Raw genomic sequence first — 27,236 nt, 5'->3', positions numbered from 1 at the left:
GAAGCTTGCCCTTCATTACCCCTACTCAAGTCCAGGTTGTCCATGCAGAGCTCATCCATTTCTCTGTCATTGGGCAATCCCTGTGTCTTTCTTACTACAGAATGGGAAAAGGTCTTCACCAACCTCACATCTGACAGAGGGCTGATATCCAAAATGTATAAAGAACTCAAGAAATTAGACATCAAAATGCCCAACAGTCCAATTAAGAAATGAGCTATAGAACTAAACAGAGAATTCTCGACAGACGAAGCTCAAATGACTGAAAGACATTTAAGGAATTGCTCAACATCCCTAATTATCTGGGAAATGCAAATCAAAACGACTCTGAGATACCACCTTACACCTATCAGAATGGCTAAGACCAAAAACACAGAAAACAGCTTATGCTGGAGAGGATGTGGAGCAAGGGGAACTATCCTCCACTGCTGGTGGGAATGCAAGCTTGTACAGCCACTTTGGAAATCAATATGGCGCTTCGTTAGAAAATTGGGAATCCATCTCCCCCAAGACCCAGCTATAGCACTCTTGGGCATATACCCAAGGAATGCTCAATCATACCACAAGGGCATTTGCTCAGCTATGTTCATATCAGCATTGTTTGTAATAGCCAGTACCTGGAAACAACCTAGATGCCCGTCAACTGAAGAATGGATAAAGAAAATATGGAACATATACACAATGGAGTACTACTCAGCAGAGAAACACAACGACATCATGAGGTTTGCAGGCAAATGGATGGATCTAGAAAAAATCATCCTGAGTGAGTGAGGTAACCCAGACTCAGAAGGACAAACATGGTATGTACTCACTCATAGGAGGACACTAGATGTAAAACAAAGATGACTAGACTGCTAATCACAACTCCAGGGATGCTACCTAGAAAACAGCTCTGAGGTTTCTTTAGACCCCTGTCATTCTCATCTCTCTCTCTCTCTCTCTCTCTCTCTCTCTCTCTCTCTCTCTCTCTCTCTCTCTCTCTTCTCTGCCTATAACTTACTAATTAGATGAAAGCTCTCATTTACTGCTCCAATACCATAACTGCCTGCCTGATTCTAAGCTCCCTGCCATGGACACATCCTCAGAAACTATTAAAAAAATCCTCCTCATAAATGCTTTCTTTTATAAGTTTCCTTGTTCATGGTGTCTCGTAGAGACATTAAAAAAGTGACTAAGACACACATCTCTATCATTCATGTCTGAGAGACTCCAGTTTCTGTTAAGTGAACTATTTGAATACCACTGACTTTACTGAATTGTTTTAATACTTTTTGGAGGAGAAAAGTTGAGACTATGCAATATGGTTTGAAAAAATAGTTGGTGCAAAAATTTCATCATTGCAAAGTTCAAACAAATTTTTGACAGTTTTATAGAAAATATATCAAAATTTCCTAATATTCAACTCATTAAAAATAAAGAAAAATTTTAGAGAAGATAGATAGATAGATAGATAGATAGATAGATAGATAGATAGATAGATAGATGATTCAAAAGACTAGGAATGAAGACTAAAAACATAAATACCATACAATTGTTGAACACACACTACAATGCTAAGAAGTAATATCTGTGTTAAAGTAAATTGGCTACTGATTTATTTGTTTATGAACCAAAGCAATATGGCACTAAATCTTAACATATGAGTCAGGTAGTCTGAGAAGTAGATGTTGAAGAATATTCGAGAAACACAAGAGGTTTTGAGATGTAGTGCTTAAGAGATGCAGGAAGTAAGATTATAGAGAGAAAGTGTCAAAGTGCGAAGAAAATACAGTAAGGTATCTAATAGTCCACATGATGGTCTGGATTGAAATTGCATGCTCTAAAAACCATTCATTAAGGAAATTTACTTCATTTTAGTGTTCCACTATATTCAGTAACTAGCTTGAGGCTTCTCATGATGAGTGGAGCTTCAGAATGCAAAGTGTTAAGAGCCAGAGGCTGTCTAGTAATTGTGCTTGTTGCCACGGAATTGGAAGTGGCAATTCATGACAGCAGATCAAATTGTACATTTCTCTGGCTGCTACAACCAGCTCTGCTTTCTAAAAAACATGATCAGAAAATTCTGACAATGTCACATTCAAATGAATAGGCCCAATCAGTCTTTTAAACAAACTTAATTGGGTGTGAGAGTGTGTGAGTGTGTGTGTGTGTGTGTGTGTGTGTGTGTGTGTGTGTGTGTGTGTTCTTTCCTTTTCTTTCAACAGTAGCTGGCAGCTGTTACTCTTGAGATTTGACAGGACTCATAATTGCCTCACTTTTAATATGTGGTCTTCAGAGGGAGCGTGAAGTGGTGATGGCCTGAGATATCTCTGAACACCTTTCACAGTCATCTAAGACTAGAAAGATATCTTAAAACCTAGTGTGTAATTCTTTGCCTTTAAGAAAGGAATGAATTATGTACCATTTTACATAGCAGCAGATTGGGACTGAGAAATGTAAAAAAGCAAGTAACACCCATAATGGCACATATTGTATCAGAAATATCCATGGCATGGATCTTTCTGCAAAGTACCAGACACTGGCAGATTTTGAATTCTGTGCTATGATTACAGAGGAGTCTGTTCCATTCTACATTAAGTTCTAGACCAATCTCCAACATTAGTTTCTGGACTGAAGAAGATGGCTGAGTTTTTGCCACAGGTTTGCCCTTAATTTTTAGAGTTTTATTGCTGAAATCTTATGAATCACTTCTGGCTTGGATCAGGGGTCAAATGAAAATGCCAACTATAAAACACAATTACTTAAGAGAGTTAGGACACTTTTCATGAGAATTTCCTAAGAACCCCTTTGACATTTTAACAGGACCAACACATTCTTACAGAATAAGAAACAGTGTTTGTTGAATTTACTGTGCTTTCTATTAAGGGTAACCAAGCTTAAATGTTCTTATCTACAATGGTTTTGGAAGGAAACATGAGTCAGTGGAAGAAAAACAAGATGACTGGTGCAGAAGACATGCAATAATTTCCCAATCCTCCAAATAGAAGGCCTTTTTTAAATAAAGGTTTCTTCAGACAGCAGGACACAATTGCCCTGTAGGATATGATTTACCTTCTTTTAGAACAATACTATAAGGGCTGAGAAAATGGAAGTCACAGGTCAAAATTTTACACCTAGCAAATCTAGTCCTAATGCTGAGCCATAATCTCATTCTTCTTAGATGTCTAAGTAGCTATGAACCAGCAAAATACAAACACTGGAGCCGGGCAGTGGTGGTGCATGCCTTTATTCCCAGCACTTGGGAGGTAGAGGCTGGCATATCTCTGTGAGTTCAAGGCCAGCCCAGGCTACAGAGTGAGTTTCAGGAAAGGAGCAAGGCTACACAGCGAAACCCGGTCTCAGAAAACACATATGCACTGTTTTTCATCTTTTCATTGTTGACAGAAAATACATAGGTCACGAGTTCCAGAAATTTGAACCCATTGGAATTGACCCATTTTTTTTTTTGCTTTGATTTCTATTTTTCTCTCCTGACCCCTACATTTTAGCTGAGCAGAGACATTACAGATAATAAGAGGTCTAATTATATCTAAGTATGTGCCCTTGCTTGTTGATTCATCCTTCAGTCAGAAAAGATATTCAAAGAAGGGTGGATTCCAAGAGACTCATTCAGTTGAATTTACTGACAAATAATACATTTGTACAGGACTCTACAATTTGAGGGAAAATATGCTTCAGAATTAGATGCACAAATTCTGCAAAAACATAACTGATCCTAAAGGATAACACTGGCTTGGGAAGAATTAAGTGCATGATATTACTTGAAGTAGATGAAATGAATAAAAAAATATATGGAACTTTTTACATAGCTAACTAATCATGGCATCTAAGTTAGAGTTTTATTTCTGTGAAGAGACACCATGCTTGGCAACTCTTATAAAGGATATCATTTAATATGGATGGCTTACAGCTTCAGAGGTTCACTCTTTTATCCTCATGGCAAGAAGCATGGCAGCATGCAGGCCGACATGGTATTGAAGAAGGAGTTGAGAACTCTAAGTCTAGATCTGCAGACAGCAGAAGGAGACAGTGTGCCACACTAGGCCTAGCTTGAGCATAGAAGACCTCAAGCTGAACATCAAAGTGACACACTTCCTCCAAGAATGCCACACCTCTTAATAGTGCAATTCTCTATGGGCAACGCATTCAAACATGAACCTTTTCAAACCATCATTCCACTCCTTGGCCCCTAGAGGCTTGTAGGCATACCACAATGAAGAAATCCATTCAGTCCAACTTCAAAAGTCCCTATGGTCTAAAACAGTCTCAAACTTGTTTAAAAGGCCATAATTCAATCTCCCTGATGTAGCTGAAAGTTTTTCTGTGTCCTGGCTGGTTTGCAGATGCTCAGACCCAAGTAAACACACAGAGGCTTATATTAATTAAAACTGTTCAGCCATTAACTCAGGCCTACCACTGACTAGCTCTTACACTTAAATTCAGCCCAATTCTGTTAATGTATATATGTTGCCATGCATTCCTCGGCTTTACATGCTGCTCCCTGGACAGCAGGCTGGCATCTCCTGACTCAGCCTTCCTCTTCCCAGAATTCTCCTCACCTGTTTATCCTGCCTATACTTCCTGCCTGGCTACTAACCAATCGGATTTTTATTTATCAACCAATCATAGCAACACATTCACAGCATATGGAACACCCTCAGCACTCTGAGATTCATGTTATTTTTATTTGTTTGTTTGTTTGTTTTTTGAGACAGGGTTTCTCTGTGTAGCTTTGGAGCCTGGTTCTTTCTTGGTAGACCAGGCTGACCTTGAACTCAGAGATCTTCCTGACTCTGTCTCCCAAATGTTGGGATTAGAGGCATGCACCACAGCTGCCTGGCTTCGTGTAAATTTTTAACTATAATCTACTATAAAATAAAAATCAAAAAGTAGATCACATACTTGCAACAAATCATTCCAAAACAGAGGAAAAGGAGCACAGTGAGGAAATACTGGACTGAAGCAAGAAAACCAGGGGGGCAAACTCCAAACTCTGCATGTCCATGTTTGATGTTAAAATTTTCTTCAGATAGCCAACTCCTTTCAGCTTTGTTGACTGCAGTGCATTTCTTTCTCTTGGGCTGGTTCCACTCTCTGTTAGCAGCTTTTCTCAGCAGGTATCCCATGATTTTGGCATCTTCAGCATCTTTGGGGGCTCCATGGCAATCCAGGCTTCCCTTAACATCTTCACACAATGATTTCTTTATGCCTTCATTCAGGGACAACCCTGACATGTGCCTGACCTCAGCAACTTTCCTTAATAATGAGGTGGGGGTGAGACAGGGTAGTTCCATAACCTCTTTCTTTTATCCTTAACTATAAGCCATAATATTGTGACCAAGCAGCCAAGTTCAGCTGCTTACTGGGCCTGGAACATGATGCCCTCATTCAGTTACATCTCTCTCTCTCTTTTTAAATTTTAAATAATATTTTGTTTTATATTTATCCTAATTTTTATTGAATATTTGGAAATTTCACATTATGCTCACCTCCTAGCCCCTCCATATCCCCCCATTCCCCATGAAGCTGCCCACCAAATGAAAATTTAAACCCAACTAAAATAAAACAACCAAACAAATAAGCAAATAAAAAGGAAAACTAAAAAACAAATCAAAACAACTACAACAAAAACAAACAAAAAACTCTTTGATCTTCTATCTTTTATTCCTTTCCAACACCTCTTCACTTGTCTTGGTTCACTAGCTTTATGTTTTTGCTGGTTTCCTTCACTGCCTAAGCTTGTTCTGTAAACCAGGCTGGCATTGAAATCAGAGATCTGCTGCTTACCTCTGCTTCTTGAGTGTTGGGATTAAAGGTGTGCACCACCACACTTGATTCTGAGCTGCTTCTTCTTCTTCTTCTTCTTCTTCTTCTTCTTCTTCTTCTTCTTCTTCTTCTTCTTCTTCTTCTTTTTTTTTTATTCCTCACAAGTTGGGAGTTTAGCATGATAGGATTGTGCCCTGAGGTCTCCATTTCTTCTATTCCCTTTAACATCAGGCTTTTTAAAAATCTGTTTATTTCCTTGAACATAAGACAACTCCATTCTACTTCCAAGTTCCCCACTTCTCCTTGCACTGTGCATTTTGTATTTTTCCTTGCTCAGCTTGCTCCTTTTCATTATAAATCTTCATAACAGTGAACACTAATAGTCGTACAACAGAGTCAATATTAGGCTGCTTTGAGATTTCCTCTGCCAACAGAATTAATCCAAAGCTCTTCAATTTAACCACAGGCAGACCTTTTAGACAAAGTCAAAATGCAGCTACATTCCTTGCCAAAGCATCACAAAATTGGTCTTTAGGCTTACATACTGTCATTCTCCATGAAAGCCTCTTGAGCAAGACCCCCACAGCTCACATCTCCCCTAGCACCACTGTCTTCAGTGTTCTACTAGGATGGCCCATTAAACCCCACTTACAGTGCTCAAAGAGTTTTCTAATCCACAGTCCCAAAGTCCATATTCCTTCGAACAAAAACATGGTCTGGACTATCAGAACAGTTCCCCACTCCCTAGTACCAACTTCTTTCTTAGTTATGGTCTCTATTGCTGTGAAAAAAATCAGGACCACAGCAACTCTTATAAAGGAAACCATTTAATTGTGGCTGGCTTACAGTTTCAGAGGTTTACTTCATCATCACCATGGCAAGAACCACCACAGCATCCAGGCAGGCATAGTTATTGGAGGGGCTGAGATTTCTACATTCTGATGCACACAGGCAGCAGAAGGAAACTGCTACACTAATCCCAGCTTGAGCATTTAAGACCTCAAAGCCTGCTTCCACAATGACACACTTCCTACAGCAAAACCACACCTATTCCTCCTAATAATGCCACCCTATGGGCCAAGCATTGAAACACATGAGTCTATTCTTATTCCAAACACCACACATGGAAAACATCAGGCTCACCTTCTCTGTTTCCATGAAGGGAAATTGTATATTTCTCATAGACAAGGACCTAAGTTGGTAATAATGTGACATTAACATTGGCAAGAGTCACCAGCTTCATTTAAGCAATCCCATCTGGAAAGAGGGACAGTTCCCTCTTTGCACTGCTGCTCATCCCTTGACCCCACTGACTCGACATAGGAAGCACTCAAGGCTAAACATCTCTTCAGGTTTATAGCTACTGTCACTTTTCTTGGAAAAACAACTCTAAGTGGTTCTGCATATACTGTTCTCAGGGAAATGTAAGAGCAGTGATAAAGGATGCTGTTGTCTCAGATTTAAAACTCCCTGTCAAATGTCTGGAACAAAACATTCCCTTGCATCAGAGTCTTCTGAATTCATTGATTCTGCCTCAAGCCTATGGTCATTTGTGTTGTGAGGATAAATTAGCATATGTATCAGTTGCAAGTGTAACTGACCTCTTTCTTCCACATTTTCAAAATTGGCACAAACATTATGCTTCATGTCAAGAGATGCTTTCATTAAGAATATAAAGGCACAATGAGTTGGTACATGTGTTCTATCTCTGACTGTACTAATAATTACAATCATCAATTTAAAACTATCATGAATTGAGTAACTTGAACACAGGAAGCATGTTGCTAGCAATTTTTAATTTTTAAACTTGTCATACAAAAAATACTGTTTAGAGGAACGATACTGAGCTCAGATAATCTAAGTGTATAACCAACTGATGTAAAGAAAATAGTTAGGCATCCATATCATGTTTTAATACCTGATCTGTTTATGTTTAAAGTTCCCCCATTTGTATGCTTTTGAAATACCTTATCTTCTTCTCAAGAGGGCTTCCCTCTATTAGCTTTTCCTCACTAAAAGGGTGTCCCTGATAATGGGGATTTATTAAGGCAACTCTATGTAGTTGAAAGGGAGGTTTATTTTGGAGTAACTTACATCAAGTAAAGGGGTAGGTTATAGGATCCAGGAGAGGTGAAGTGCAGTCCAGTGGTGTTCTCTGGAGAAGTCTGCTCCATCTACCATCCAGCATCCAGGATGACCAGGAACCAAGAGAGAGGCACAACTGGATCTCAGGTCTTAAGGGCTCCCATTTGGGCCCTACCTCAGGGGCAGGTCATAGGTAGGCATGAGAGTTACTGGAAGCCTCACTGGTGGTAGTACTTCCAGGTTAAAGCTGGAACAACTACTGACTACATCCTATAGAAAGGAGAAACTGTGCTCATTTATCTTACTCTGCTCAGAGTTGACATTTTTTTTTCAGGCTGTGTAATAACAATCAAAGGCTTGTATGCATCTTGTTCCAGAGAATTCTTTGACATTCAAAAATCTCTCACCAGTAAGTCCACTCTGGTGAAATACATTTCTGTGTCTGCAGGTGTGATTTTGGCTGAGTGTTTTATATAAGTTGTTATATTTAGTTGTATATGGGGCCTTGCACAATCTAGACAATGCCCAGACTCTTTGAAAACCTCAGTGTAAGTCTCTATTCAGATAAATGCAAAGCCATACCATGAACAAAAGCTAAGGAAAATGAACTTATATCTAAAAAATATATGTGAGAAAATGATGGTGTAGATTATAAGTATGACAGAATTCAGTATAGAGCTGTAGGAGTTGTACTGTGATATATGAATGTGACAAAAGGATTTAAGAATAATATTGATCATACTTTCCTTTTCCTCTTCTAGAAAATGTTTAATGCATATATTCATACTTACTATGGAATTATGTCTCTGGTTCTGACAAACTCTTTCCTATACAGGAAGATTATCTGAGGCCTCATTTATCACAAGGTCCTAAATTATATTTGGTGGGCCACAGATGATGGGATTTTATCTTCTGAAAAGTATATGTCGCTTGACAAGTATTTATGTACAAACAGTGCAGTCTTTTGCTTTGTCTCTCTCTACTTAAGAAATAGACTGAGCTAAGAACGAAAGGGACTGCACAGAAATGTGACTTTACCAAGAGTCTGTGATGCTAGGAATTAAACACTAAATGGAGATATTTAAAGTTCCTGTTAAATTAATTTTCTCTGCAAAATCTAAAGCTGCAGATATTTCTTTCCAGAGCTTATCAGAGAAAATTATGACAAGAGTTTGGATCATAACTGTCAAATCATTTTCAATTCAGAGATTTTTGTCCATAACAATTAGACAACTGTGTCATATAGGAATCTTTAAACTTGCTTTAGTATTTATATTTAATTGTGTTTACCAACTTTGCTTTAAAGGTAGATACGGATTATGTAGGTTCTTGGGTTCCATAGCAAAGACACTAAGCCATCACAGATTCTTCCAATATCTTTATTAAATGAAGTATAATATAATAAATACATAAATTAACAAGTATAAAATTCTCATCCATCTTTTTTGAACTCTAACTGACATTAGAAATGTCTTTGCAGTATGAGTTTTGACACCAAAGTGTAATAGACTTTGAGGAACAACTTTAAAAGACGTTATGTTCATTTATTCATAACTATTTTGAACTCTGGTTATACCATCCAGTTTTTAATAGAATTCCAGAGTACATCAAACTTATCAGGCAAAGGAATCCTCAAAGCCTCTTGGACACAAGGTTTATTCAAACATTTAGCAACTTGGAACAGTAAACTTTGGCTTTCTGCATCTCCTGCAGGAAATGTAGCCTCACAAACCAAATTACCATAGCACTTTGATTAGTAAGCAACCAGTGAAACAGAGAAGGAGGAATGGATGAAACGGTGAGATGGCTGGGGGTTAAAATCTTGCTTCCAAAGAGTTTGATTCTGTAGCTCACAGCAACTGCTTTAACCTTTTTTCTCACTATTTCAATTTGATAACTAAATAAATTAATAGAAAACAATGTGTAAGATCTAGAGAGAAACATTCAGAAGGATGTTATAAATAAAAGACTATACAATGTTTAGTACTGTAATACATTGTTACATTTGGAGTCAAAGGAGAAGATGTGTTATACAAGGTGAATTGACCAAGGGGAATTGTCTCTGACTGAATGCTTCCTTTGGCACACATATGATTTTGACAGTAAGGAAAATGTTATGACAAATGAAAACACCTAGGAAAGTCAACCATTTAAATAAGAAGCCTATTAATTTACTTATTCTACTCCATCATCAGTGTCACCTCATTAAATGCTGAATTTAAATGAGTCCTGTGTCTCTCTTCTTCAAGAAACAAAGAGAGGATAGAAGAGGTTTGATTTACTCTAAAGATACAGAAAAAAATTGTTAATTCCATTGACAGCCATGCCACTGATAGTTCCTGCAACATATAATAAAACGTTTATATTTGAGGACTAATTTTCTCATTTTTTGTTGTTGCCATGCTTTTATGTAATGTAATATAAAATTCGGATGCTCAAAATTGTGGGAATTTCTACTTGCTCTTTCCAATAAAACATAATTAACAAAATAAATAAAAAGTTTTAAAGCCTCATAAGTGGTTCAATGTGTTGATTACAATGATGATACCTAATTAACCTAATAAATAACACATAAAACCACACCTTAATAATTCTATGTTATCACTAACCAACATAAATAATTCAGCTGTTTAATCAAACACTGACCAAGGATATGCACTGTGTAATAGATGGAAAACAAAACAAACAAAAAATGGTGGTAATGATGAAAATGATCTGGTGTAACTTTGATCTGGGTGTTTTAACCATTTAGACAGACTCTTTTTCTGTTAACAGTAAATTATGCTAATAAATATATTCATAATGAAAAGAGCTTCAATTATTTGAGTTTTATTATGAATGAGTTGTTGAATTAATAAGTAACATACATGTGAGAGAACAACAAAGAGAGAGGTATGGAAAGAGAGAGAGAGAGAGAGAGAGAGAGAGAGAGAGAGGTGTCACAAACTAAATTAAAGCAGTTTTCCAAATTGGTGCCTATTTATACCAACTTATTCTGCTTCATCATGCAGAATAAGGATATGGATATATATTTTAATTAATAAAATCAAAGAATAGGATATGGTAAAGAATTTATGATTTCTGTGTCAAATGTGATTGAATCTAAACATGTGTGATTCACATGTCTAGAAACAATTTTGCATGGTAAACCATCTTAAAACTGGAATGAAGAAATACATGCCATGGAGAAAACATGCCACACATAGCCTAGAATATTTGACCACTTGACACTTAAAGGAAATGGTTACCAGAAAAGCAATGTATTTAGTTTTCAAGGGTTGTGATACAAACTTCTAGCACAGAAAGAGGCATCCAACAGCAGGAATTTATTCTCCCATCTTTCTGGAGTCTACAAGTTTAGAATGAAGGAATTGACACTGTTGATTCCTCTTGAGCCTCTAGGGGAGAGCATACGCCATGCCTCTTCTGGTTTCTGGTGAACAGCAGCAATGCTCAGTGTTCTTTGCCTTGTAGGACATCACACCATTAGCCAGAATCGTATTTACCCTAAATTCTTATAAAAATACTTTAGCTGCTTTACTTTTACACACACACACACACACACACACACACACACACACACACACAAACACACATTATGAGGCTCTACATTTTCAGCAGTTAGCAGGGTACATGATCCATGTTGGTAAGTACAGATATCTTAAGTTTTTGTATTTTTCAAGTATGAAGAAGTCCTCAACACTTTCCAGTATCTGACTAAGGAAAACCAGTTGAAACTTAGCACCCTGATTTTGTCCCAAAGAGTTCTCTGGAATCTAGAGTTTAACTTAACACACACTTCATTGAGAGTCCCTCCCTGGGAAGCAATGCCTTCAGCATCACATGAGACACTAAAGTCTAAAGGTCATTTTTCTGAGGTTGTTGTTTATATCATAATCTCCAGAAGAAAGCCACACCTGTAGGGATGGGCACCTCATTATAACTGTGTCATAGCCAATCTGCCCATACTCACATTTTATCATCCTATGTTTTATCATCCTATGTTCACCTCAGTAAGAGAAAAAAATCATCTCACATAGTCATTAAAATGCTTACATTTGAAAAATTCCTCCTTATGATGGTACTTCGTGGGTAATTTGAGGTATCATGAGAAATTATGCAATTAGATACATAAATAGAGGAAATAATGTCTGCTTTTCTGCAATAAGCAATGCCAATTAGTAACTATATTTCAATTAATCAATTGTAATTATAAAAATTCTCTGAAAGAAAGGGAATTATGAATAAAACATGACTTCTGTTACAATAAGGTTCACCAGGGGCCTATTTAGACCATGCATAAAGCAAATATTAGCATCTTGAAAAGTTGAGGATAAAAGAGACTAGAAATGAAAAGCCCATTCAAATAAAACCATCACATAAATAGTGTGGGGTTGTGTGTAAATTATCTGTCTTTAAAAGGTCATTTAATATAAATATTGTGGAATATTCTGCTAGTGTCTTTAAATATGAAACTTAAGGCACACACAGGGCAGTATTAATCCCAAGTGTTTTCTTCAAACACTAAGGATAGTGTCTGGTTTTCTTGATTTTTATAGATTACTCCTGAAAATTTTCTTTTATAAGTGGCTTCACTGTTTTCAAAACCAGAGCCCATCATAACCAGTACATAGATCTAATAAAAATTAAAACTATTAGAGTTAAGTATCCCACCTTAAAGAAGAAAATAAAATCCATGGAGTACTTAAATATCTGTTTTAGAAAATGCAAATCTAAATTATTCCTCCTTTTTAGGATGTACAGAAGGTTTTCATGGCTGTTGTTGTTTGTTTGTTAAACTGCCTGTTTCCAGTACTTAGGCCCAGGACTATACTTCTCAAGGATGTAGGGACCATCTATATGAGACACTGTCATTTAAAAAACAATACTCTTCCCTCCCCGTAACTGAAAGTTTTCTGTGCCCACCCAGCTCCCACATCCTTGTGGTCCCACAGCCACTCAAACCCAAATGAACACACAGATGCTTATATTAATTACAAACAGTATGGCATATTGGCTCAAGCTTCTCACTAGCTAGATCTTACATCTTAAATTAACCCACTTCTATAAATCTGTGCTTTGCCACATAGCTCATGGCTTACCAGTATCTTTACATCTTGCTTCTCATGGTGGCTGCTGGCAGCATACTCTCTTTTCTTTTCAGAGTAGATTCAATAATCTACCCTCTATTCTTTCATTTCTGTATTACTTTATTTTTTTCAAATAATAACCTTAAATCTAATCTCCTTTTGTTTATCCCTTTCCCTAACCAATAACAACAACAACTTGTAACCAACCCTCATAAACAATGAAAATTATCCCAAACCCAAGATCATTGAAAGACCAAAAACCACCCACCCCACCCCACCTCTTTGGGAATGTGGGCATTGTGTTCTTAAAATTGCTCCCTGCTGTTTGTGGGCAAAGGCATCTTTAGGGGAGTCTGAAAAGAAAAAAATGGGGTTAATAGTCAAGTTCTAGGAAAGGTAGCTGTATCATTTGTTGTCCAGTCTTTACATAATGCCAAAGTTCAGGGCTTATCTCAAGTCCTTTTTCAAGTAGTCTATGAAACTGGATCATCTCAGCTAGCCATCCAAAAATTATTCTGAGCAGTTTGTAGTCCAAAGCTGATCTTTGGGTGATTTTTGTCAGCTTAGTGGTATTATTATTGTCCACATGGAATTGTTTTTGTGGGGCCCCATCATCCTTCTGGAGACTTCAAATTTGATGTTAGGCCTGGTTGTGATTCCCTATAGAAAACTGATAGAGACTCAAACACAAAAACATGTATAGGCAGCTAAATGAAGGCTTTTTCCTAGAATTGGTTATTATCCTATATCATAACAAAAGTTTTATATATATCTATATTAATCTTATGAATTTGATATAAAATCCATACTTTAAGAAAAGTTTGAAGAATCAAAATAGAACCAAAGAATTGAGATTATTAGCAATAGAATAGTCTATATGAAACACTGTCATTTAAAAAACAATACTCTTCCTTCCCAATTTCTGTGGAATGGAGATCCCTAACTTTAAACGAAGTCCACAAAGTCCCAACCTACCACTATGAAGATATGTTCTTCTTCCTGTGGGTTGTCAACTGATAGTCTTCTCAAAGACAAATGTGAATATAGGATGCACTATATATGACATGTGATTCTGTCATCACCTCATCAGGAGTCGTCACTGTGCATCTTAGCATGTATGTAATCAGTTATTGCTATGCCTAGAGAGCAGGGACCCCCAAAAGACCACCATAGAGACTGAATCCCATATGTAAAATCAAAGAGCCTTTATTTTCAAGCTTGGTGCTTAGACTCTCTGTCTGACACAGTAGTGAGAGCAGAGAGCCCAGAACCCAGATAGGGTAGGATTTTAATCATTATCAGAGTTTGGGGTGAGGGGATTTCTAGGGTTCAGGACCTGATTGGCTGACATTTGTCTAGGGGTATCTGTAAAAGGAAAATAGTTGTGTGCTAGGCTCAGGATAATCTTATCTAAACTTACATAATAGTTGGAATGTTTGGGATGTCAGGTTCTTCCTCTTAGATGCTGGCCCATCTCTGGGTAGACCCCTGGGTAGTGATAACTTATAGCTTTTCCAGGATTCAGGTTTTGCCTGTCAGTAAACCTGCCACAAAATATGTGTCTGGGCCTCTAAGCCTGTCATAGTAGTTGAATAGTCAAGCTGTTTTGTTCCCCCCACACAGTTATATGTATAGAACCAACACAAAGGTAAGAATTTGTTCTTGTGATCTGTTAGCAAATTGCCTAGGAATCGTAACAACTTTCATAGGAACTTCTTTGGCTTTGTAGGGAATTTTTTTATACTAGAAGGAAATTTTATTTGCAGTAACAACTTCTAAATATGGAAAATACTTAGCATTCCATGCACTCTGTGAGTTATCAATGAATTACAAATAGCATCTACTTTATGTGCTCATATATCTACTGCATTAACATATTTAATGCTCAAATAGAATTTTCTAAAAAAGGACAATTAGAAACTAAGTTATTTTTAAAAAGTCTGATTTTTTGTGACTAAGCAAAAATAAATCCATAATATTATATTAAGATTTCATATTTAATAGTTGAAAAATATCTTGAACACATTTCTAACTTTCAATGGTATGTTTGCAGTTCATTGTCTTGTTATGAACATTGAAGTTCCTTACTGGAGTGTATAGCCTTTGTACACAGCTTTGATTGATGGGTATTTCATATAAGCAGCAATCAGCACTCCAATGAGAAAACACTGAATATAAAATATTGCAAAAAGTTTCTGATTTCTTAAACCACAGTAACTAAAATTCTTCTGAGGCATGAAATGGCAAGAGAAATTATCTTACTGTTGGCACCACAAAGACCAATGTGATACATTGTTCTACATTCCATACAAATTTTGCTTTGACCCCACCATCTACAGAGAAAAATAAAGTATCTTTGACCTTGAATAGGGTTTCAGAGCATCCTAGGCTCTGGTCATCAAGTAAAATTACTGCCACTGTGAAGTCTTTGTTCCCCTAAAATTTTGAGATGAAAGAAGCAAGAGTGTGTTTGAATAACTGCCAATTGTTTTTGCTTCCATGAGCTTTTACTGGGCCACCAGTGTGACTTATTCTAGAATACACATTCAATAGAAAGTTTTATATTTAACTTAAAGATTCCCAGAACTGGTACTTACTGAAAAATATTCATGAATCAAGTACAGATTAAGTCACTGTTCTGGCATTAACGAGGTGTGTTAACTAGGACAACATTCCTGAGTTAACCTCTCATCTTTCTCTGCAGCAGTACAAAGAGCATAACAACAGCTGTGTCATCTAGTTACGGTAATAATAACATACTGCGTTCATTTTAAAAGACTAATTGAAAAAGTCTAGCACAGGCTATTACTAGTAATATGAGATATTTTTACTTCACATTGAATGGAAGAATCTTACAGGGTAACATCTCAGTGGCTGTTGAGTCATATATAAATCTCCCCCCATAGGATTACTTTACCTAGGTATTCAAAGTGTGAACTGCTATGTGGAATACTGGAGAAAAGTATGTAGAATACCACAGCAAACTCTCTTGTCCTTTGGTGTTTGCAGCTAAGGAATGCTGAGACTATGAGAAAGAGCCTTTCTTAGGGAAGAGCACACAAGTTGGTTGTCAAATCCTAAATGGTCAGTCCTGAAAGCACATGCATACAGGCAACGTTATACAGACTTAATAAGTTGTAGTTATACATTTAGGAATACACACACACACACACACACACACACACACACACACACGGACTCTCTCAAGTGCATTTCTAAGAGTAGTTGAAGAAAAGAGAAGACAATAATTTGAAAGAAAGCAAGCGTCAGTTATCTTGAAAGCTTTTCCAGAAGGATAGGGTAGAGGGAATTACAATTTTATTATAATCTAAAGTATATATATATATACATACATTTGTGTATGTATAATATTTAAAAATGGCCTTCATCAAACCATGTCACTCACCCTCATTCTGTTGAGCCATTCACTACCACATGTAACATAGCCCCCTCTAAAAGTAGAATGCTGTGAAAGTAACTTCTGAAATAAGCTCTTAAAAATTCTAGGATTTCTTTCTGAGTGTTTTGGAATCTGGTGACATAAGCAGTTGAACTTCTCCTGTAATTGCTTATTGTGAAGAAGCCAAAGATAGTGATATGGACAGAGAAAAAGAAATGGGAGACACTAGTCATTCCTGCAGATGTGCAAGCTTATGAATGAAGAAAACAGACCAGACAAACTTTTCAAATGATTTTTGCAATTGTCAATGGCATCTGACCAAAACAGTACATTAACCATTAATGAAAACTATTGGGTCCAACAAACCCATAAGAGACATCAGTATGTCTTAGAAGGTAAAATTTCTTTTAAAAAAATACAAAACAAAACAAAAACCTATGTATTTTGGAATCCAGAATTAGGACCACAACAAAGATGGTGGGTTTATTTACCCTTACCTGTGAAGATGTAAAGTCAGCATGTCAGTGTCTTCAAGTTGGAGAAAGTGGAGCAGATGATCCTCTACTGGCTCTTGTACTCATTAGTCTGTTGTTCTCAAGCCCCAATTCTCTGAGAAACAAATTGCACATATAATGATTTCATTCACTGCTGCTGGTCTTTGTTTATTCTTTCCTTTTGCTGAAAAGCCAGAGGTTTTCTGTCTCCTGATACCATTGTTACCTGTGCCCATATAGCAATCACTGATACACCATTGTGTTTTCCACCCTACTACTGGCTAGACTGTGTTCTTCTGTTCTCTCTCTCTCTCTCTCTCTCTCTCTCTCTCTCTCTCTCTCTCTCTCTCTGTGTGTCTGTGTGTGTGTGTGTGTGTGTGTGTGTGTGTGTGTGTGTGTCTAAATTTGTTCAGGAAAAGTGGGAACTTTAGTTGAAAATATACCTCCACAAGGTCGGCCTGTAGGTAAGTGTAGGAGGTATAGTTTGATTCATGTTTGATGTGGAAGGGCCCACTCACTGTGAACAGTGAGTAGTTTCAGAAATTAGGCTGAAAAAGTTGTGAAGAACAAGCCAATAAATAGCACTCTTCCATGGTTTCTGCTTCAGGTCCTGTCTGCAGGTATCTGTCCTGATCCCTACTTTCCATCATGATGGACTGAGACATGGAATTATAAGGTAAGTCATACCAATAATTTCAAATTGCTTTTGGTCAAAGTTGTCAGCAATAAAAACCTAACCAGGACACCCATGCTTCATCACATTTACTCTCTAGCAACCTGGTCCTACACCCAGTTTCTATGATGTTGCATACTGCTCTTTCCCCAAAACTCTATTATATAGTGACATGGTCTACACCCAATGTATTTAAATATAGTGAACTAAAAAAAAAAAATTAAAACTCATTTCTTCATTCAATTCACTTACTTATAAATTATTTATGTATCCTCTATCATTTCTCTTGAAATTTATACCCAAATATTGGATAGGGCAAGAAGCAATAACTACCGATTAATTCCCTCTCCTAGCTACTCTAAATTTCTTTCCATTGGGTATATAAATACTATTTCTTTTCTTGAAGCAATTGTTTCACTCTGTCTTTCATCCTCTCTTTCTTCCTTCTCCCTCTTTTCTCTTTCCTCTTCCTTCTTTTGTCCTCTTTCTCTTTGCTTTCATCATTCTCTTCTTACTTTCCTTCTTTCTCTCTTCCTTGTTATCTCTCTTTGTAGCTCTCTTGCTCCCATTTCTAGTATACTGTCATGTGTATAACCTTCATGAGATGCTGATCCTTTGAGCTTGGACTTAACATAGTCCATAAACATAAGGAGAATTCATTTGTGTTTAGAATGGTTTATGCAGTGCGTGATATTCTGCTACAGCAACATGAAGCTGATCAAGGTAGTTTTGAGTCCATGGAAGAATTTCTGCTTCAGTTTTTTATATAATATTTTAAGGCCCCTAAGCATTTACTAATCAAAATAATTTCTATCCACTCATAACATGTATGTATTTATCTATAAGGACAAAAATTTAGCTGGCATTTCCTGATAGTTTATTCTAAATCCCAAAGGTTTTGCAATTAATGTTATGTACATTAGTCTCTGGAAATGTCACAAAACTCCATGATCATCATGACAATAAATTTAATAAAAAGGTAAATTTTAAAAAGTGAAAAAAATTGCTGAATAACACATACTTAATATTAGACACTTTCTGATTTCAAAGTCTATAGATTTAATCATGAATAGTCACACATAAAATTTGTTTAAGGCAATAATTAATTTGATATGAACTTTACAGTCTTTTCTAATTGCTTCCACATGGCTTGAATATTTCCTCAAAAACTCATATGTTGAAATTTTAATTGTCAAATTCATCCCCTGATATTTGAAATTGTGCCTTTGGGAGATGGTTATAATTAAAGAAGATCATGAGGATGAAAGGGGACTTTGTTGAGATGAGTAGCTTCATAAGAAAAGAAGCACTATGTCAGGGACACAGATGGACACATTTGAGTCACCCTCAACTAAACAATTAATTGTGTAGTAATAAACGTATGTTACATTAGTTCCACTGGCTGTGATTTTCCATGTAGTCCACATTTTTCTTGGTAGGTAACTTAGGAAAATATGACTTTACTCACTACAAACTCAGCTACTAATATTAAATCTCAGGTTACATATTAGCTCTCATAGAGTAAACCTGTCTGTCTATCTATCTATCTATCTATCTATCTATCTATCTATCTATCTACATAGCTCTCTATCATCTATCTTTATATCATTTATCTCTCTATGCTTCTATTTGTCGATATACATAACTATGTAGGTTACAGAATGGCTACTAGCTACAAAGACACCAAAAACAGAGTCTGAGGATTTCCAAAGGGGCTTCACTGGAGAAATGTTGATATGGATTCAATGGGTTAACTATGTGGCAATTAGATAGGAAAACCTGTCAGAAACATGCTGATTTTGCTACTTCCAGCCAAAGCCATTGGGTCAATGGCGTGCCAAGCCTCAGGGTCAAGTCAAACAGCAGAACTAAGATGAGCATGGAAGATGCTGGAACCTTAGAGTAAAAGTGTAAGCCCAGACCTGGACAGGTGAGTGAGCAAATGAACGGTTCAGATTTTAGTAGGTCAGATCAACACTGGAGACAAAACCAAGCTAATTCTTCTTGGACAGTCAGGATTTCTCTAGAAGTATAGACACACACACACAGTGCTAGTGAGATGGCAGACTGATGCCATCACAGGGTCTAGTGTCCTCCTCTTTACATTGTGCAAATGAGGGCATTGCACCCTTTCCTTTGTCTGGACTGTTTGATATTTTTTCCTATCAGGATTTTAATACAACTAAGAGCTAGTTTAGTTCTAATTCACATTTATATATTTAAGGCATGGCATTTGCCTTACTTTCAGTCATGAGTTTTAGTCTGTGCTTTCTGTGTGGTGACAGCGAGACAGGGACATTGACACAAGCACACAAGTCATTTCACCTCTGTATTTGCACTCAAAGGGGTCAAATGTTGATTACAATATGGAATCTCTCAGAGTGAGGCACATCATGAGAGCCCACTGACTTACACACTGTTAAAGTAACGTGGAGCATGTCTTGCTCTTAAATCAATGCTAAACATACACATTCCCTTGCTGTTGAAATGTGCAGCATTCTGCCATGCTATGATGTATCAGGGAAGTCTTCACTAGATACTGGCGTCTTGATACTGAATTTCCTAAGATCAACATTCTTGGTAAGTATGTAACTTTATATTATGAATTAGCTAGTCTGTGGTATTCTGCATGAAACCAACTAAAACAATATATAAGTGAATTTTTTTTTATAAAAATGGCTGAGCAGAAGCATAGATATTGTTCTACTAAAGCAAATAAATAAGAAACATAAGAATCAAATGTGTGTATACTATCCAATGTCATGTAGCTTGCTAATGGTAGAGGCAAGGTCCAAACATTGGTGATTCTGGTTGTGAATTTCATGGCCATCCCTCTGTTCCCTTATTGTCCTTTTTTGCCTCATACACATCCCACTTGGTTAGAGGAAATAATTCTCTCATTAGCAGCAGTCACTGTGGTATAGTTCCAGATTTTGAACTAAGAATATGTACTTTTCCATGCTCTTTTAACAGATTCGAAGGAGAGGACTGAGAGAAACCACCACACATAGTGCAGAGGGGAAATACCAGAACTTATCATTGTTCCTATCTGAAGGAATAGGAGATTCACTCCATAAATTCTGTGACTCTAGAGAACCCTAACTAATACACCCACTTTGTGAGAAAAGGTTACAGGGCTGTTAAGGGTGGCCCAGTTACACAATCTAAATACAAATGACCTTTGAGCTACAGTGACAGCAGTGTGCCATACCCACCTGTGCCCAGGTCCTGGCATCATAAGTGTATGTCGACTGAAGGACTTCACAATGAATAGACAAGTGGGCAAATGTGCTTCACCAGGCTGAGGAATAAATGAATGAAACTAATCCATTTCTTGGATTCGTTTTCATGAAAGGAGGAGAAAGATAGAGAAACACTTTGCTCATAGAAATCAATCTGGAGGGTATTCTCAGAAGATTAATTGATTTTAAAGAGCTTATAACTTTATTTAGGCCTAGATTTTCATTTTGTCAAAACCTAGGAGGAACATTGTGTGTGTGTGTGTGTAAAATTGATCTTAGAATAAGATAGGAAGAAAACAAACAGAAATGATCCTGACTTGAGAGTCACATTTTTACTTTTCCCCAGGGAATTTCTTTCAATAACGATGATTGAGAGGAGGCAGAAAGAATATGATTTCCCCTATGTTATCAGATCTGAGTCTGGTCCCAGCACAATGTTTTGCAGAAGGCAGGTGTGGAGAAAGCTTATACCAACTGGGTATTTAAGATAAGTAAGTACTTACAGACCACATGTGTGCTATGGCAATTAATGAAGATCTAATTAGGTCACTAAAATTTTCTGTCAAGTCATTTAGTCTTTCCAAAATTTATATGGAAACAAAAATATATCTCAGCTTTACAACAAGGAGGCAAGCTTTTACTGTCTTATTATCTTTTGTTCCTCTCCTAGATATAAAACAGCAGTAACTGATCATGTCAATGGTCTGAACAATTACAGTATCTGTGCATAACTACATTTCTTTTTGTTTTCTTTTTTCTCTTATTGAACATAAATTCTTTTCTCATACAATATATTCTGGTGCTGACACATGTAGTCTCTGTTCTTGCTGCTTCAGTCCCTATGAGCTATATGGTCCTCGCTTCATGGAGTCAGAGGTCCTTGTTCTCCTGCTGTCCTCCATCCCTTCTGATGCTTACAACCTGAGATCTATGGAGAATGATTTGATGTAGACCTTTCATGAAGACATTCCACACAACGTTGGCTGTGTCTCTGCATCTATTCCCATTTCCTGCTGGAAGAAGCCTCTTTGATGATGACTGCATGGGCAATGATCTATGAGTATAGTAGAATATCAGTAGGAGTCAATTTTATTGATTTTTTTTTTTTTTGACTAATAGGTTTTGGTTTTATCCTATGTCTCTGGGCTATCTAGTCTCCTGTTCTTGGTTACACAAATGGTATCCAATTCTTTCTCATGGAATGGGCCTTAAGTAAAATAAGTCATTGGTTACTTCTGTGCAACAATTGCCTTAGTGCATTTTGTAGGCAGTATAAATTGTAGGTCAAAAGATTTATGCCTGGTTTGGTGTTTCTCTTTCAGTACCCTGCAGCAGAGAGCCTAAAAAGTAGATATGAGGGTTCCATGTTTGAATCAGCTCATCTTCTCCATGATCAATGAGATGTGTGGGTATTGTCTTCAGCAATGGGGCCCTGTTGTCAGTTTGTAGAAAGAAAACCTTTGTCTTAGCATCCATCTGGGTTGTTTGGGGATTTCCATGGGACCCCTTGGCCAAAAGCTCTATTGAATGCAACCATATTCTGCTACTGGAAGCCTTGCCTAGCAATACGAGATGGGCAGTTGAGACTCTGTATCTCCTTTGATAGGAGTCTTCTTTAGGTGCCCTCATACATTCCAGAATGTTTCCATTGCAAAAGGACACCATCCCATATGTCTCCAGTTCCAGGTGTCTTTCCCCACATTCTCTCCCTCCACCTTATCTCCCCCCATATCTGATCTCCCACTCCATTCCCACCTGCCCCCAGTCTGCCCCTAAATTCTATTTTATTCCTCCCTCCCAGGGATATAGATGCTCTGACCTACACCCCTCCTCTTTAGCTAACCTCTGTAGATCTGTAGTATATAGCTTAGTTATCATTTACTTAATGGCTCCACATCAGATAGAAGACTATTATCTAAAATATATAAAGAAATCAAGACACTAGATATCAAAAACCAAAAAATTCAATTTAGAAGATGGGGTACAGATCTAAGCAGAGAATTATCAATAGAGGAAACTCAAATGACTGAGAAAGACTTAAAAGAAATATTCAATATCAGTAGCCAGCAGGGAAATGCAAATCAAGACTACTTTGAGATTCCATCTTACATCAGTCAGAATGTCTAAGATCAGTCATACAGGTGACAGTTTATGCTGGTGGTGGAGGTGGAGCAAGGTGAACACTCCTCCATTGCTAGTGAATATGCAAACTTGATCAGCCACTATGAAAATTAATAAGGGGGTAACTCAGAAAATTGGGAATCAGTCTACCTCAAGATCCAGCTACACCAATGTTGAGCATAAATCCAAGGGATGCTTCATCTAACCTTGAGAACACTTGCTGTACTATGTTCATTGCAGCTTTATTTATAATATCAAGAAACTGAGCCGGGTGGTGGTGGCACACACCTTTAATCCCAGCACTCGGGAGGCAGAGGCAAGTGGATCTCTGTGAGTTTGAGGCCAACCTGGGCTACATAATGAGTTCCAGGAAAGGTACAAAGCTACACAGAGAAACCCTGTCTCAAAAAACCAAACCAAACAAACAAACAAACATACTTCTTTTATTTAATAAATAGCCCATTTTATGTAATAAATAGCACATTCCCATAGGGACTTAATTATTTCATCCTAAAATGAGCTGCTATAATATTTAAATATATTTGTAGAGTTATTTTTCTTTTTCATTTTGAAATTATTATTTAATTACATTTCTCTTTTAGCTTGCCTTCTTCTAAGCTCTCCTTCCAATCCATGGCCTCTTTTCCTACTAATTGTTATTGAATGCATATATGAATATTGTATGCATATATTTCTCAGTATAACTTATTCCATCAATATGTTAATTGTATGTGTGATTTCAGGCCTGACCATGTGGAACCTGGTGGCCAATTGTTTTGCTCTTCCAACAGAAATTCCACCTCTCCTGCTACAGCTTTCCTTGATTATAATTTTCCTTATTTCCCCCATTTAATTATGAACTCACATTTTATCTATAATTTTCACTCTATAGGTGGTAAAAATGGGGTACATATAGGGAACTAACTTTATACCAATCATACAGCCAATATAAAGCCACAGCAGGATTCAAAACACGTTCTTAACTATTCTAAAGACAATTCCAGGTCATGATAGTGTAACTGCCTTTATGGTGAGTTGAATGTGCACTTACTAGCATAAATGCACACACACACACACACACACACACACACACACACACATATATGCATTTGGGAAATTTTTTGGGGAAATTACAGGGGTCAGCACATCTGGAGTGCAATGGATAAGCCTCACCCTGGGAAAACCACCTTCATGATCATGGTATCTCCCCTGACAGGTAAGTGTATGCATATATATAAAGGTAAATATTTAGCTTGGCCTTCAAAAAGAGATATATTTAGCATAGTGAAAAACAATCAAAGAAGTCAGGTCAGTTTTGCTCTATATCTTAGATATTTTAAATGTCTTCACATTACTTGCTTGATGATGAAACCCTGAGGCCAAATCATGGACTTTTGTCTATTAATAAAAATATTAGACATACATTCCATTTGTCTACAAGTATGACTAGGACAAAGGCTGGTAGTTTGAGAGAATTATATGTACAGGTGAACAAAGTCCCTCATGCCTAAAAATGAGAAGGATTAATTCCCTTTCTGTCTGACTATAAGTCAGGGCTGTTATAATAGAAGTCATTGTGGAAGCATTTGACTTCATGACCATCTGTTCACCAGGCTTTTCTTTTCTTCTTTTAATTTTAGAAATGTCACTATTGTTGTACTTTAGAAATGTTAACTGAGGTCCCAACTCTAAATATACCATTCAAAAAAAAAAAAAAAAACAGAAGAAGAAGAAGAAAAGAAACATTATGTGAAAGACTGATTGACTAATTCAAACTTTGTAATCACAGAGTTTAATGTTACTTATCCAGAGCCAAAGTTTCTCCAAGTTATCTTAGTTTCCTTAGTAGACATTCATTTCCCATCCCTGTGTCTCCAGTAACATCAGATAAAAATTTTTGGAATGTACTAACAGTGGACAAGAAGCTTCCACCAAGTAATGAGATTTAAAAAAAAAAAAAAGTCATCTCTTTAATTTGCTAACATATCAAAATTACAGTGGGTTCTAATAGAAAGGTTCAAAGTTTGCTGAAATTGGTATCTTCTTACATATTCTTGTGGTGTCTGCACACAGGCCCCATGTGTCTACCCAGAGACAAGCCTTCAGAATAGAAACTGCTTTCTGAACACACCAAGGGACTCAATGCAAAGCTCTTTGTTTTGTGGCACATTGACCTGAAGCAGCCCAACTACTTGCAGTGAATGAAGAAAAGGGGACAATAAAAAGGAAATGGATCCCACCCTAGACCTGTCTGTACAGCCATCCCACAGGGTGAATTTATTGTTTTCGAAAGTAATTTTCCAGATATAAGATTATGACTACAGGACTCATGGAAGATTCCATGCCAGTAGAGGGGCTCATGACTTCTCCTCAGATAGTGAGTGTAAAGCAGTAACGCCAGGGTTCTAATCCTACAATCTATTCTAATACTGTGTGCATTCCATTCATAAAATGAAAGAAGGAAGAAAAGTGCTAAAGAAGAAGACAAGAATGAAAGGAGATTTGGATATTTAAAAATTTAATATTAATAAAAATTAATATAATAATAAGTAGGAAATTGAAAACAGAAAATTTTATTCTTCTATCAGGTGCAAAAGGAATGAACCAAATATGCAGATAACCTCCTGTTACTAGGAATCAGTTGTTAGGCCCATTGAGAATTTGTTTTAAATTTTGACTTACTTGCCTTTTTATTACCTGTGTGTTTGATAGAAACTTATTTGCTCATATATTCTTCTGTATTTTTCAATCTACAAATTTGGACTCTTACTTAAAGTTTGAAATTATAAAGTTATATAGTAAATAATATGCTATGTATAACTATTTCATGCAATAGAAATATGCACATGACCAGCTGAATAATTGTAGCAGGAATCTTAACAGGTCTTATGAATAAAATCAAATCTGAGGCCAGCTATTGGGGTGAATGCTGGAAGATCGAAGAAACAAAACAAGCCACAGCTTCCTCACCTTGACAGTTCCTCAGCTGATCTTGTTTCCTCAGACTGGAAGCTTCTGAGTCCTCATTCAAAAATCAATCTCGGCTGAACTGTTGCTCAAAAGCCTAAAAGCTTAACCAGCCAAATGATTCTAGTTTCTGGTCTTCATGCCTTATATACCTTTCTGTTTCTGCAATCATTCCCTGGTATTAAAGGCTCACTTCTTTGGAAGTCACCATGCCTGACTGTTTCCAATATGGCCTTGAACTCACAGAGATACAGAGTGCCACCATATTCTAACCTGGTATCTAGTGGCTGTCTGTTCTCTGACCCCAGATAAATTTCTCAGGGTGCATAGTATTTGGGGGGAAAACAATACCACAATAATTGCTTTTTTATTTATATGTGTGAGCATGTATGTGTCTGTACAGTCTTATGTTCAGGTGAATATGTGAGTACAAGAGTGTGCAGGCCAGAGATCAACATCTGGTCATTCTTCTGATGCCATGAATCTTTTTTCTCTTTCTTTTCTTGAGAAAGATTTTCTTATTTTCTTGGATTAGCCAACCAAGCTATGTAGGCTGGTTGGTCACTAAGGACCTGGGATTTACATGTCTCTACTTTCCAAGACTTAGGATTGTGCCACCAAACCTGGAATTTCATGTGGGTTCTATCGGTTAAACCCAGGTCTTCATGCTGGTACAGCAAGGTCTTTATTTACTGAACACTCCTCCCAGCCTTGTAGTGGGTTTTTGTTTGTGCCATGACCTGAAGCACCCCCCCCCACCCCGCAGTGAGGCAGTAGGTGGCTGCTAGGTACCTGCCCCTTGGGCGTGACTGCCAAGGACCCTTAAGACCTGGAATGCACATGTGTACTCTCTCTATGCTCTCTCTACCTAGTAGATTTTTGATGCTAAGATGGACCAAGGTAGAGCTCACCAGAGAACAGCCTGGATCTTGCCTCACTCTTCCAAGATCCTGCTACAACTCCTTAATTTTGTCTTGTGAGTTAACCCCCAAATAAACCCCCTTAATCATTAAGCTGATTGATAGCAATTTAATCATGTTACAGCCTAAATAAATGTTAACTATATATGGAAGTTTGTGGGAAAACATGATTTTATTGTAAAATACTAATATTTGAATTCTGCTTCCTGTCTGTTCAGTACAATGGAGCTGGTCCTATTGTCAGAGGCCTAAGTGAGCCAGCCCAGAAGACATGAGAGCAGGAGAGCTGATCCTTTCTCCCCATTCCCCCTACAACAACGAGGAGAAAGTGTCCTGCACCTTTCCTAGGAAAAAGAGAAGAGCTGGCCCTGGTGATGTGGGTGAGGGAAACCTGGATATGAGGGCCCAAGAGGAGGAGAACCTGGCAATGACAATAGATACTGAAACATAAGTTACCTTCTCAGCACCCCAAAATAATGTA

General features: G+C 37.2%; 1 non-coding gene across 1 annotated transcript; it reads right to left on the bottom strand.

Annotated features, from left to right (window-relative positions):
• Positions 1 to 23,932: 23,932 nt before the first annotated feature.
• On the bottom strand, positions 23,933 to 24,092 carry LOC118592665. The gene has a single exon (XR_004946126.1). It is a non-coding gene; the product is annotated as a U1 spliceosomal RNA (small nuclear RNA).
• Between the last annotated feature and the right edge of the window lie 3,144 nt (positions 24,093 to 27,236).

Source organism: Onychomys torridus, chromosome 10 (assembly GCF_903995425.1).
Source record: "Onychomys torridus chromosome 10, mOncTor1.1, whole genome shotgun sequence".
Lineage (NCBI taxonomy): Eukaryota > Metazoa > Chordata > Mammalia > Rodentia > Cricetidae > Onychomys > Onychomys torridus.
This window is presented reverse-complemented; position numbering and strand designations above follow the sequence as displayed.